General features: G+C 41.9%; 1 long non-coding RNA gene across 1 annotated transcript in view; it reads left to right on the top strand.

Moving 5' to 3' along the window:
• Positions 1-10,307, top strand: part of LOC145445036 (uncharacterized) — a 37,327-nt gene extending 27,020 nt beyond the window's left edge. Inside the window, exon 2 of the long non-coding RNA XR_013916864.1 lies at positions 9,425-10,307. This is a non-coding gene — a long non-coding RNA (uncharacterized LOC145445036). The remainder of the gene's footprint in view (positions 1-9,424) is intronic.
• Positions 10,308-15,298: the final 4,991 nt, after the last annotated feature.

Consider the following 15,298-nt stretch of genomic DNA (forward strand, 5'->3'; position numbering starts at 1 on the left):
TTAAAGTCAGTCATTTCTACTTCTACTTCAAGTAGTTTTAGGTGGCTTGTTGAAGAAGTACTTCTACTTGTACTTGAGTAGATTTTTTCGTCGCTACTTCTACTCCTACTTGAGTAGCTTTCTTGACTACTTTGACCACCTCTGGCTCGTGACTGCAGTGCCTAGCCAACTGCGGCACTCGCTTCCCTGCACGCAACATATAGTACTTGATATCCCCTTAGCGGCTACATAAAACCATCTCTAGGCCGGATTACCGTGTGAAATATATGAAGTCGGTAAGTCATTATTGATTCTTCTTTCGTCGTTACTTTTCAGTGTTGCCAGAGCGCTATTGTGAATTAGTTAGTAGGCTGCTATCTCTAACATATATACAATACTGTACTGGTAAAATAAACTCTGTCATTCCACACCTTATAATTAGGGCTGGGCAGAACGAGTTGAGTCCCCAAATCAAGTACTCAAGTATTTGTATACGGTGGGAGCATAGGGTTTTATAAAATGCCCAAACTACTTCAAATGGAGGAAGGAAATGAAAGGTCCGGAAAGTTCTCCAGTAAATAATGCGGGACATTTTTATAGGGTTCGAGGGCAGGTATAGTCGGTAACGGAATGACCGCTATTTTTGAAATCGCATGCTCATGTCCACGGACCCTGAGGCTACATACAGACACAATCTTATTCTAGATACATATTCGACAGTCACTGCCGTGATGATAATTCAAGCGGCTCCGATGACGATTATACTTACAGTAGGGATGCAAACTTATTCCAAAACTATTCGATACTTTACAAAGTACCAAGTGCAACAACAACAACTTTTGTCTAAACAACTGTCAAGTGGAAGTGACAATAGACCAAAAATATAGCCAACGTATGTTATGAAAGTAGACTAAACTCACTGACGTGCGGTGAGGTTCATGGCTGGTGAGGCACTGACCCCCTCCCTCCACACACACAAACTCGTGAGTCACCTGATAAAGATACACAACGATGTGAATAACAACGGAAGCCAGCAAGAGAAAGCGGGTAGGCGAGAGCATTTTCTCTGCACCCTGTTAGCCGTTGCAATTCTACATTCTACAGTACATATTTAAATTTTATCATTCAGTGAAATATTCAGTTATTTAATCGATTTAATACAGATTGCTCAACGAAGATAAAAATAGGAAAAAAAATTAAGGTTCTAATCGCGTTTTTTTATTTTGTTTGCTCGTCCAAACTCCGTTTTTACAAGATCAAAATGGACACTATGCAAATTTAAATACGTCATTCTTTAACATCGACCTTATATGGTTGAAGATATCATTCAGACCGTGGAAAATTAGCGTTCAGCATTCATGATTGGCCGACAGATATGGAATAATAACATAGAATGTCGACCTGGTGTAAATGACCATGGCAGTCGAAAAACATCATAAATACCACAAACAACAACAACAACAACAACAACGCAGGCTATGTAAGTAGCTATTACATACCACAATTAAAGGTAGGTATGGATGGAACATACATAACATCTACATCAGTAAGGGAATGTATTCCCTCCGCATTACTGGCCGTCACAACCTCACGATTCGTACAACACAGATATCGATAACGCGTTTCATTGTGCTGCGATTCTCCGATTGTTAGCGAATAATGAGTGCGGCAGATTCAGTTGTGCCTCACTTGGCCATTGTTTCTCTGAGCTGTCACTGTACGTAATACATCCGAATTTCACATTCCTTGGCGATTTTGAGGGGGATCAAGTGCTCTGAAATTGTTAATATTCGGATTTATCGAATCGGTGCGACGATAGCATTTGATTGATATCATTTATTATTAGTGTTTATGATGAATTGCATTGGCGCAGGTGAGGCATGACCCGCCGATGCCTCGCCTGTGCCTCCCCTCTGCTTTCACGCTGTATTCTTGAACAATAAATATGAAAATTGGGGATGTTGGAGGGCGAACGTCTTGAAAAACCATCAAGCTCTCGTTCATACCTTCCTCCATACCCGGGCACTTGATTTTTCACGATTTCTATGACGATTACAGGTTATACGCGTTGTTATAATAGGGCTTGGCAAGATGGAGTACCTGAGTATTCGATTCTGAATAGAGTATTAAGATTCACGTATCACTCATTATGACGTTACAATATTGATGTGGAAAGTTCTACATCACGTTAAAGATTATTTGGTATTTTTTCGACCGTACCTTTTTCATTGCACTTTGCGACAATGCTGTGGATTGACCACGACTTCATAGATATGTCATTTCCGGTGCACGTGCTTACATTTGTACTAAAATTAGAGAAGTCAAACTATATTTAGGCTGCGGGCCGGATGGAAACCTGCTGGTCGTTCGCGGGCCCCACCAGTCAAATCATGACAAATTCTTAACACCAAATCCAGACATGGCAAAAATGCGAGCACATTGTCTGTCAATATGACGCCATACTAGCAGATCTTTGCCTATCGACTAGAGGTGGTCACGATCCGGTTCAGGAGTTTGTGGTTTTGTGTTGTAACCAGGCCAGAAACCACGTTTTTTCAGCCCCTCCCGCCCAAATAAACCCTGATTGGGCCTACCATATAGTAATCGATGAAATTTTTTGGGGCTTACTATATGCATCCTGTCGGCAAAGTTTGTGAATGAAGTGTGTTAATAATATCGGTTCTTACATATATTACTATAGCATTTTGATCCTTTCTCCGCCCACGGGAACAGAGTTAGCGGTAGAGCTGGTGGAGGATGACGTAGCGAGGAATGCAGCGAGCGTAATTGTAGCCTACAATGTACATCGTTAAGTCATGTGCATGTCGCACCGATAAGAATATTTATGAACCTAATGCCGGTCCGCACCACTGAGATATATAAAGGCCGCATATCCCGTCGTTTCCAACCTTTTATGGTCGTTACTCCATGTACAATTTGAAAAGGTTCCGTGGCCTAGCTCAAAAGTTGATATGCTGATTACTAAAAAAAGGGCACCACCTTTGCCCAGATTTGCTCACAGCCTACTTCAGAATCTGATTCCGTTCAATATATTTGCGAACCCGAGAATAAAGGCAAACGACCCCTATGTTTAGATCCACTATCTTTGACTAAAGCATCTAAAAGGCCTCAACCTACACTAGCAATATACCGTTCTCCCATATTTGCGATGGCAATTAAACTTATTTCAGTAAATGAAAGTTATTTTTATTTATTCGATTGTAGTTTGCAATCGCAGGGCATTGGTCCCCATGTTAAAATCAAAACACTCGACTATAAATCGCGCCCAGCACAAAGAAAAATTCCATGTCGCATTAATCTGCCCGAAAAATGATATTTGTTTGGTTGATTTACGAAAAAAGTATGACCTACTTCGAGCCTTCAAAATTCCGGACATTTAGGGGTATTTTTGAATCTTCTCCCGGACGCAGTTTGAACAGTGAAATTCCAGACATGTCCGGGAAATTCCGGACGTATGGCAACCCTAGTTGAACTGTAAATCCGAACGCTTGAATTTGTTTGGTCCGTCATTGTTTCATGATCTTCAGGGTTTCTATACGGAAACCGGGGACCTTTTAAATCAGGGGCGGGCAACATACGTCCCGTGATGGGATTTTGAGCGGCACGCAAAGACTTTGTACCCTGAAAGTCAGATTGTAATAGGAAAGTATCGAAATATTTTATGCGTCACAGAATGAATCCAAGTTTGCCAGTCTGAGAAAGATGGTCATGGTCATGAAACCACTTGTTCTGTTCGGTTTTATGTATACAAAACATTTTCGACCAGGAACATAAACAAGACAAGGATACGTTCCAGTATAACTGATGTTCACGTGCAGTCTTTACTAAGGGTCTCTACATCCCACATGTAGCCAGCAGAGTTCAAAGAACTTGTTGACAACTTTCATCGACCACAGATGTCTTATTTACTTTTATGTCATCATTTCTTTTATCCAGTGTGCATGCCTCTTATTAACATGTTGTAGGCCAAGCTGGGTGTTAGATTAAAAGACTACTTCAAGTCGTTTCGGAACCCTTCTATCTTTTTATTTTGCCGCAATCGTGTACTGTATTGATTTAGTAAAATTTAGTAAAATCATGATGATGATGATTGACTTCAATATGGCTATTGAAGCACATTATGTTAATAAATTCACTCAATACTGTTTTTGGTATCCATGCTTTAAACTTAAAGTTTACATTAATACGTTTTGTTTCTCATAGGTGGATAATTACGCGATTAATGTATCGATTCTGTGATCTGGCCCGCTAAGTACTTCAATTACCCATATCAGGCCCGCCGACCGGAGAAGGTGCCCACCCCTGTTTTAAATTATAAATTAAACAAAAGACGAGCACGCATATTTTCATTGTATTGTTTGCGTAATCATCTTTTTGTATGTGAGTTGAATTCCATGAGTTTAGTTAATCTTCATGCATACTTTCGTTGAGATGGTATATGGCCGAAGCTGAAGGCAATGTCAATCGTCGAAGGGCTTTGAATCATATCTCGGAATCCCGGAAGCCTTTCTTCATAGAAGTCATCTAAATCAGTGCCTACCAACCGGTGGGTCGCGACAAATCTTTCAATGTTACAGTTTTTTATTCATTTTGACGAATATGCCACAAACTTTATCTTCTCACGGTCTAATGGAAAAATACCCATTCCCCTCCTCTAATTCAATTGTTTTTGCGATCATAAGTGCCCTTAGCCACGTTCCGTACTCACAATATTTCGTGCGCCAGATTTTCGTTACAGTCATTTGATTGAAACGAGAAATTGGACGATGGATTTTGTTTATATCATCATCATTCATCATTATTAAAATCATTGATTCCTTCCCCTAAAGCAGTAGTTCTCAAACTTTTTTAGACACGTCCCCCTTTATGATAGTTGAAGATTTCGCGCCCCCCTTATAGTCATGTCACAAAATGCAACCAGAGTGCTAGCAACCCCAACTTATAGTTTGATGGCATGGAAGGTTATGACTGGTGTTGTTGCGAGAATTCTAAAATATGAAATTTGGACTGTATATGGAGCAAGAAGAACGAACTGGGGGTAAATCGCGCGGGGCACGAAACGATTTTTCAGCTGACCGCAGCTTCGCGTTCCCCTTCAGATGCTTTCAATCCCCCCAAGTGGGCGCGCCCCTAGTTTGAGAACCACTGCCCTAAAGACTTTGCGAACGGTGATTGGAAATCCAGCCCGATTGTGGAAACAATTGCCGCGACGCAAGCTATTTATTCGGTTATCCTTTGTGATCAACGTAAAAGACGAATTACTGCTTGAATACGCGCTTCCTATTTGTAATGATCTATTACGTACATTCTGGTCTGTTTGATACACTATTGTTCTCGAATTGTCTCGAAATTTCGCTTGTGGGTGTCTAATTTAACTCCTTAATCACACGACTCGTAAAATGTCGTTCTCATTCGCACAATAGAGCTTTGCATCAATAGTAGGTCACGAACTGAAAAAGTTTGGAAGCACTGATTTACATTATATGGCGATCGGTCATTCTCTTAACATGAGTTTGAATCGTCATTATGTAACTGTGGTAACGATGTTGTTCTGTCACGTCTCTTCCTGTGTAAATTTCCTTCAATTCCTTCGAAAACCAGTGTTCACATATATTTGGGGTTGCATTTAAAACAAAAATCCATTAAAAACAAACATGTTTAAAACATGGCCCTTGTTTAAAACATGTTTTTTTAATTTTTAGCCATGGCATCACGAATAGGTAATAGTGACGTCACAGTAGTTTGACATTGACAATTGAAAATATAGGGTAATTACGACTTCTTCGACGTAAAGAGCTTCCGACCACGGTCATAAACGGAACAAAAATTCCTTTAACCAGGACCATAGGCGCCGACTTTTATTTTTGCATGGGGTGGCGGCAGGCGCGTAGTCAGAAGGGTGTCGAAACCCCCTCCTTTTAAAACGCAAAACCCCGTCCTTTTGAAATGACCATTCTGACGCTAATGTTCAGTTTCAGTTGCAATTCAACAAGTCGTGTTATCAGTGTTACGAGGGCAAATTAACGATCAAATCGAACAAATCGGTCTGTGCACGCATATCGCATCGCACAATGTAACGCGACGCGATCTCCCATTGAGATGATTGCGAAATTAGATCATTGATTGCCGCGAGCTCGGCATTCGTCGCTGGACTGAGCAGTAACATCATAGTGTCCTATATGGTGTCGACACAAGCAAACTGCACGGTTCAATGAAATTGTATCACGTCACAGTTTCCATTTGGCTACAGGCAATTTGACGGTGATTTTTGACCGACTTGCCGAGCATTAAATTTGATGAATCGGGTATCAATCGAAAGCTGACGCTGTACTGCTTGCGAAAATATAAATTTTATTCCACTCATGGCCCTGGAACCCCCACAATCGGCCACAGATTATTCATTGTCAAGTAGATTGACAGTGTGACGCAACGATGCTGTCTGGCGAAACGTGAGACTAGCTCAAGAGCAAGGATGCGGCCGAGCGGCGAGAGTGGGATCAGCTGACGTCGCGGCGACAGCAATGTGCAACCGCGCCACAGACAAACGCTGCGCTGTTGATACTTTTTCTATGCGCTTCGGCACAAGCGAGCACACACCAGCCGGGGCCTACGTAGGCCCCGCACGAGCCTTTCCTTGACTTGTAAGGGTAGAACTGGGTCCACAGAATGTATAGGGCCCTGCCAATTTTCGCGTAATAGCCTTCAGCTGATAGAGATATTTCTAGTAAGAAAAATATACTTTCAAGTAATAAGATTCACTCAAGACAGCAAGTTTAGATAATGTAAATATATCATAGTGTTGAGTTTTCACTCTAGTCCCCATAAGCACCACGTCGGTGACCTTAACACCAAATTCCGAGAAGGCGAAAAAGTACAAACTCTGTTGGGCCGAATGGACAATGGACATTCAGTTATTCAGATGCGAAAAAATAATGCAAATGTGTTTTACGTAAGTTACATTAGGAATATAGATACAGGCTACAGAATGAATATAATTCAAATGTCTGTGATACCACTGTATTACTTTTTACGCAAAAGGTCCCCGGCATTCAAAAAAACTGTTTGGTGATTGAAAAATGCTAAACCAAATTCCAACGTCAACGTTTATAGTGATATCAGATATATTCCAGAGAAAAACAAAGGTATGAATTTGGTGGTAACATTTTGGGATCATTTGGCAGGTATGGCCCGCAAGATTTCTAGTAACGGATTGAATCCGGACAGCGATACCAGTTTAATTCGACACTCCTGCTGTTAAACTTTATTCAACAATCAACATTTTAACTGCTGCATTCGCGGACCAAGTCCTACCCATACGGATCAAATAAAAGCTTGTAATGTATGCTCATGCTCAATGCTCCTTGCTCACACTTAACCACAAAAGCGACTATAGAAAGTATCGACACCCGTCATCAACAGCCGGACGTGTCTCTGGAGCCCTACGCAACAAGCGGGCTAAGGCAATCGATATCATAATAGTCTGACATAACCAATGTAGACTACTTAGACGTAGCCTACATATCTCTATCACCTGAAGGATATTGCGCGAAAATTGGTAGGGCCCTAATACATTCCGTGGACCCAGTTCTACCCTTACAAGTCAAGGAAAGGCTGGTGCGGGGCCTACGTAGGCCCCGGCAGGTGTGTGCTCGTTTGTACCGAAGCGCATAGAAAAAGTATCAACAGCGCAGCGTTCTCTGTGGCGCGGTTGCACACTGCACATTGCTCTTGCCGCGACGTCAGCTGATCCCACTCTCGCCGCTCGGCCGCATCCTTGCTCTTGAGCTAGTCTCACGTTTCGCCAGACAGCATTGTTGCGTCACACTGCCAATCTACTCAACAATGGATAATTTGGTGCTGATTGTGGGGGTTCCAGGGCCATGAGTGGAATAAAATTTATATTTTCGCAAGCAGTACAGCGTCAGCTTTCGATTGATACCCGATTCATCAAATTTAATGCTCGACAAGTCGGTCAAAAATCACCGTCAAATTGCCTGTAGCCAAATGGAAACTGTGACGTGATACAATTTCATTGAACCGTGCAGTTTGCTTCTGTCGACACCATATAGGACACTATGGTAACATGGCGCGACAATTCTGGGACACGAAAGACAGACAAGAATGATGATTACAAACGCGCGCAGCCAATCAGTAATTATCCCTTACCGCCAACGCAATGGGTTTTTACTTAGTATTGCTTACTTAGCTCACATCGCGACGATTGGTTGCTGATTAAAACATCAATTTTGACTGCATTGCTGCATTTCCGTTGCTGATTTACGTTCGCAAAGCATAATTGGAATAATATTATGGGCACTGGAATAAATTCCAACTAGCAGGCGCACACAATAAAACACTGTTCAACTTGCGCTCCGAGAATATTTATCACAAAAATAGTTCACTCAATATTTTAGACGCGGCTTGCGGCCCTCATCGATGCAAATAATGCACTTTAATTTGTAGAAGGTGAACTGATATTTGGTCGTCAAATCGCGATAGGAGATGGTGTTTCTCAAAGTGCGCGATGAAATCTACGTTTCTAACGATGAGGTCGAATTTGTATATATGATAAGCAGTGGCGGCTCGTGACAATATCGGGTGGTGGGGAAAGGGCTGCAAGCGACTTTTTATCAAGATGACGTCACAATGGCGCTTTCCAACGTAAACAAGTAACTTGGTGGTACGGACTACGGCAGGGGTGGGCAAACTACGGCCCGCGGGCCGCATGCGGCCCGCCACATCGATCTGTGCGGCCCGCGAGAGTCAAAAGAAACTTTTTAGGAATATTGATAAAATGCGTACTAAAATCGAAATAATGCAGGGACTTGATTAAACTATTTCTTAGTATATTTCACCATGATAAATTTTGAGACAGTGGTTCTCAAACTGGGGGCGTGAAAGCATCAGAAGTGTGGCGCGAAGCTGAGCTCAACTGAAAAAAATTTTGGCGCTCCGCGCGATTTGCCAATTATTTCATAATTGTTGCTCTGAATTTAGTATGAATTTCACGTAACCTTCCATGCCATCAAACTATCCGTTAGGTTGGCTAGCAAACTGGTTGCGTTTTGTGATATGACGTTAAGGGGGCGGAAATCTTTCACCATTTTAAGGGGGGCATGGCTTAAAAAGTTTGAGAACCACTGTTCTAAGGTGAATACTTCCTACATTATTTTTATGTTTAATTTCTGGCGCGACAGCCCGATCTCAAGGCCCACACAGTTTAAAGGGTTTCAACTGCTAAACATCACAGAAATCCTAAACGAGATTGACATAATTCGGATCAAGAGTGGGATTTCAGATTGGCCACTCCAGTTTTAATTATTTCAGTGATGTGCTTATAAAAACCGATTCGCGCGTGTCTTAGGTAGATTCGTTCTCTGTATGCGTAGATTTTGGGCATTTATATTTCATCTACATATATTAGAAGCGTGTTTGAAGCTAACATGGTTATGATCCTCTGAGCATTGTGTGTCCTGGAACTGAACCAAAAGTGAAATTAGTAAATCCATGAACCGATCGCTGCTCACAGATTTAAATTTCAATCCTGTTCTAAGAATCGGGACAACCGACTTTCATCTCTATAGTTTTGACAAATTGGTTATTGAGGTCGACAAGCCTATGAAATCTCGCCACTATCCTCCTGACGCGTGTACGATATCATCAAAGCAATGTCTGGTTTATTTTAAATATAAGCATATATATTATCTCCATGTCCTCACTATATAATCCAATACCAATATTGAGTTTTGGTTTATAATCTCATTTTATATAGTGCGGCCCGCGAATGGATACAGATATTGAAGGCGGCCCGCGAGCTCAAAAGTTTGCCCACCCCTGGACTACGGTAACACGAACTTCCCGACAACAGTGAGTTTAACGTATGTGCCGCGAGAGGTCTGCCGGTGAGCTGTGACTTGAAGTGTGGTAACTGCGTAAACGGCGTACGGAACAAAGATTCGACACGGTTCATGTTCGCACTATACCTGACTAATTATCTGCAGCAATGGAGATGACTATAACTCGAGAGATTGCGTAAGCCTAACTGGAAAGGTCAACGAGTTCGGACACATACGCAATTGTTATCTCATAGATTGGACATGTCATATTGAATCCAAAACATAATTCTGAAGAACTACGGATAGCGGCCTCGGAAATTCGGTCCCGGTACAGCATAGGAGATTTTGGCCTTGAGGCTGGAGACTGTCACACGACACATGCGGCTTACGGTCTATAGTGTCTATATGTCTGCTGCAAAATCGCCTTGGGAAAATATATTACCGAATAAATACGTGGATGAAAGCCGAAAACTTGGTACACTGTTACATGAAATCATCGAGAAATAGCCTCATGACCGTTTTCGGTATGGTACACTGTCAAAATTAATACGAACAGACCAACACCGAATTTTGCGTAAAATTTACTGAGGAATAGGCTGATCAAGCGATCAGCTCTTAGCCGCCATCGAAAACGAAACAGCTATCGCGCTTGACAGGGGTTGTAATTGTAAGCAAATGGCCTGAAGGCCACAATCTCACGGTGAAATTGACATTATAGAATATAAAATAAAAGTAAATATTTGAATGCAAACCGAGGATGTTAGTAAACTGTTTCATGATATCATCATCTCATCACCTATCTCAGTATGGAACACAGTTAGCGTTAACACAGATACACCGGCTTTTGCGTGAAATCCGCAATGCGTTAGGTGGGCTAAGTGTCAGATCAGCGCACATCTCTACCATACTCGACCTTGATAACGAAATTGCTGCCCTAATCATTGAGTGCCAACCTTGAGACTAGGTACAGCGTTCGATACTAAAATCAAGACATACCATGCAAAAGCTCATGACGGATCTAGGTAAGGAGCATCGTTAAAATCAATGGAGACCAATACCGGCTTTACGTAAAATATGATTGCGATAAATGACGAGTCAGCTCTCACTCGACTTAGGAAACGAAATTACCACAAACACAGTACAGTGACAAACTTGAAACTTGGTACAGCGTTCGATACTAACATTAATACTTACCGTACCAAATGTCATGACCGATCTCGGTATGGAACATCGTCAAAATCAATGGATACCAATACCGGCTTTTGAGTAAAATCTGTTTGCGATACATGACGGTCAGCACACACTCAACTTCGGAAACGGAATTACTACCCTAAACTTTAAGTAGAAACCCTGTAACTTGGGACAGTGTTAAATACCACCATCACGACATGACATACCAAGTTTCAAGAATTATCATGGTGTGAAACACCATCAAAATCGACCTATACCAGCAAAGGTCGACTAAACGCATATGACGGTAACCGAGTTCAGATATAGATACGATTGTTACATCACACCTTAAGGGCGACTAGGCTATGTTGCCCCGGTTGCTCGGTAATTTTATGAATAGGAGAGAGTAAATCACTGTTTCTTTATTGTGCGTGGCTTTGAGAGAATAGACAGTGAAAGCTTGTTATGAGCGCTACCGGGGCATGCCCCGGCTAGGCATTCGCAAAGCGAAAACACGGAAGAGAATTCGATTTTCGCAGAGACTTCGCTATATATGGGCATTTACAAGCGAAAGGACAAGAAGAATACGATTTTCGCTGTGATTTCGGTATATATAGATTGCTGTGCGTCTCTAAATGGTAAAGAACTGATATTGAACAGAATTTTAGGTGGGGCAATGCCCCAGTTGCCCTATAGGACGAGCCGCCACTGATGATAAGGATCGTTAGTTTGCTGAAATCAGCATCAGTTCACTGTGCAAAATACATAGTAGTGATCAATTTTATCGGACTGTACATGTACAATCGGCCGGCAAGGTTGCGCTGATAACGAAATTGCAGACATGCCGCAAACCTGCAATAATTACAATTACAGGGTGCGTTAGTCATACCGAAATACCCAGATTTGGCAATAGCAACGAGCACAATTTGTTCAGACGCGGGCATAAGTTTTAATCAAAAGGATACATAAACACAAACAATATTACACTAGAGATTGTTACTGTTTGGCGAAAGTGTTTCTGCGGGCGGCAGTAGGCCTGCATGCGGACGCGCTAAATCAAACCACCGCCGATAGTGCACATGAGATATCGATGACCCATTTCGCATACAAATGATTCCCGCTAATTTGCAGTACGCACCCTCGATAATACGAATTAGTGAATTGGCATTTCAAAAGGACTGTATTTCTAGTTTTAAATGAGAAACTCACTGGCTACGCACCTAGGGTTTTAATACCGACAACGCGCTGGTTAATATTAGCCAGGGGCCTGCGGCATACGTAAGTCCCGATCAGCCAGTCGAATTTGATCGAGAAATGGTGCGATTTTAATTATCCAGGTGTTATTGCAGCAAGAGCAATATGGGCGCACGCCGCAACCTTATCAATAGAAATACAAATCCCGATGGTTTGAAATTCGATCCGTGACATGGTTGCGCCCGATAGAGTCTGTCCAGCGAAGTTGGTTGGAACATAGAAGGTTCCCGACCAAACTAATCGAATAAATTCAGAAATTCCGCCACCCACCGAGGATCTCTTGTTGCATCGATATTTGACAACATAATTCTTCTCCGTGCACTGCACAATGCGCAGTAAGAATAACAAATCAAACATTGATAAGTGTCTTCGCGGAAATACGAGTGTATAAAGCAGACAAGAATTAGTAGCCTGGAGATGATAGCAAACGAGAAAGCGTGTATCTAATCAGTAATTCCTCAACTTGCGTATAGCACAATGCGGTTCCGAGTCTGAGATCGAGACAATTGTTTGCAATTGAATATGCGCAAATGCGCACTTTGCGCAGGAATGAATTTCAATTCGCAGGCATTCACTAACACACTTTCCTATTTCGCGGTCCAATTAAGTCAAGAATTATTTTGTAAACGAATATGCGCGCAAAGACAATTTAATTGAGAGAAGTAGAACGTGAATTCGCTGGTCCAGTAGAGATAGCTGGTGTTTCTCAGAGCACGCGTGTCGAAATCGACGTCGTAAACGAGGTAGCTTCGATGGTATGATCACTAATCACGGATTACAATTTATTGGGGTGTTTTAAGCACTAGTTTAAGCTGCGTATTCAATTATTCGCGCACGTATCGGTTAATAGTAAATAGTTGGCTTTTACGCGATAATCACAGACTCGCTAATTGACAGCACATACGGAGGACGTTTAGGCATTTTGTATGGGGTGGCCGCAGACGTATATTTTGTGGCCCGCGACATCTTTCATTATAAACGCAATTACTAATGGCACGGTATTGTTACAAATTAATTTAGATACTTAGCTCTTTTATCGCACTGTCTCTGTTTCGTTTGATTACTCATTCTTGAAGACAGTGGTTCTCAAACTGGGGGCACGCGCCCTCTTTGGTGCGTGAAGCATCTGAAGGGGGCGCGAAGGTGCGGTCAACTGTAAAAAATTTCGCGCTGCGCGCAATTTATCCCTAATTCACTGTTATTTCTCTATGTATAGTCCGAATTTCATATTTGAGAATTCTGTGATCAACGGCTATAACCTTCCATGCCATCAAACTAGCCGTTTGTATTGCTAGCATTCTGGTTGCATTTAGTTATATGACGATAAGGGGGCACGAAATTTTTCCCTATAACAAAGGGGGGCGTGACTAAAAAATGTTTGAGAACCACTGCTTCAATGTGCTCTCGTTTCTTGATATATGCTCGACTTCAGATTGTTATTGTTTTGAATCATTATTCGGCTGGACTCTGGTTCAAGAGAATCCCGCTTCTTAGTAGGCCTACACTTTTAAAGAGTGTTTGACTCACTGCGAACGGTTGTTGAGATTGCCGACGACGTTACAGACGCATCGTTTAAAATTGCTTCGGATATCGCTAAACCCAAGAAATCTGATATAGAAGGTGTGATTTCAATAAAATCGTAACATACTTTGCGAATATTTGCTGTTTCCGGAACTTAGCAGCAAGGACAACATCACCAGACAAATTTCGAAGATGCAATCGTCTGATTCAATCCTGACCAGACGAGTAACATCAATATCAGTCAACCTTTTATCGCCTGTTCTGAAACACGTTGCCGCGTAGACTACTTTTACGCAGCCTTGGATGAATCCACCGACATTGTATAACTAATTATCTGGTTGAATTTCATCAGAGTGGACATATATGCAGAGAAATACTGGCTGGGCAAACGTGGGGGAGGGGACCAGCGAAAAATATCAACTTGACAAAGCTGACTTCTGTAACTATTGGTACATTGCCCTGGGCATGAACGGAAAGGAGAAATGTTGATTGTTTTGCTCAGAAATGCCCCCAAACACCAAATTTCTTCTCATATCACTCAGAGCTCAATGTGATAATGGTCTCTGTAACGCAAAAGTTATAGTAATTTTATACTTGCTCGCCCACGCATTGGAACAAAGAGTTCGGCTCTCTGGTGGAAGGATTTGAAGTTGCATATACCGGCTTGACAATGAATGTAATGCACGCTCCATGAAGGGATTTACATGCGCCGCTAGAAGATACATATTCTCACAAGCAGCAGCTGCAAACTTACGAACGCTGTTCATTATTACTTTATAATGTATAGAAATGTACTAAATGCCGGTATACGACTGGTAAATCGACTACAATAGCCTAAATTTAATAGTAGCCCATGAATGCAAGGTAACATAGTTCTGCGGCCCGCGGCGTCTTTTGCTGTTAAAATGCGGCCCATTATACAAGGAAAGTTGAGAACCCCTGCCTTAGGGTGTACGACAACCCCGGTTGAAGAGCACTGCTCTAGAGCCCGATCGATATTGGATTTTTGGGTCGATGCCGATAAAACCAATATCTCACACCTTGACCGAGAACCCCAATACATTCAGCCGATATTCAAAAGTAATTGGATATACATAAGCACATTTTAAAAGCTTCATAGCATTTATTTGAACATCTTTACAGCCATTGTTATATTTGAACATGAAATAAACAAGAAAGGCTACATCTGGTCACCTATTAAGTGTAAGCTTGTGACATAGGCCTATATCAATATTCTCAATGTAGCGGTCAAAGATTATAGTTTTCTGACTTCCTACCGCCATGTTGTGACGTTAGGAGAATTGCCGATAATTTTTCATCTTCAATGGCTGATACCGATAATTCTGTCGAAGTGTGATATCGTCCCGATATTATCGGCGAACCGATAAACGGTCGGGCTCCAGTATATTCCATCTATGTACATCTGGTTAGAATACCCGGCTTCCTGACACGCATTTGCGAGGAATAAGCAATAAGCATGATATCTCAAGAGATACTCTCCATCTGGGGACTTGGAA

The sequence above is a fragment of the Botryllus schlosseri genome, chromosome 8 (genome assembly GCF_051294905.1).
Source record: "Botryllus schlosseri isolate E-star chromosome 8, Bs_hap1, whole genome shotgun sequence".
Lineage (NCBI taxonomy): Eukaryota > Metazoa > Chordata > Ascidiacea > Stolidobranchia > Styelidae > Botryllus > Botryllus schlosseri.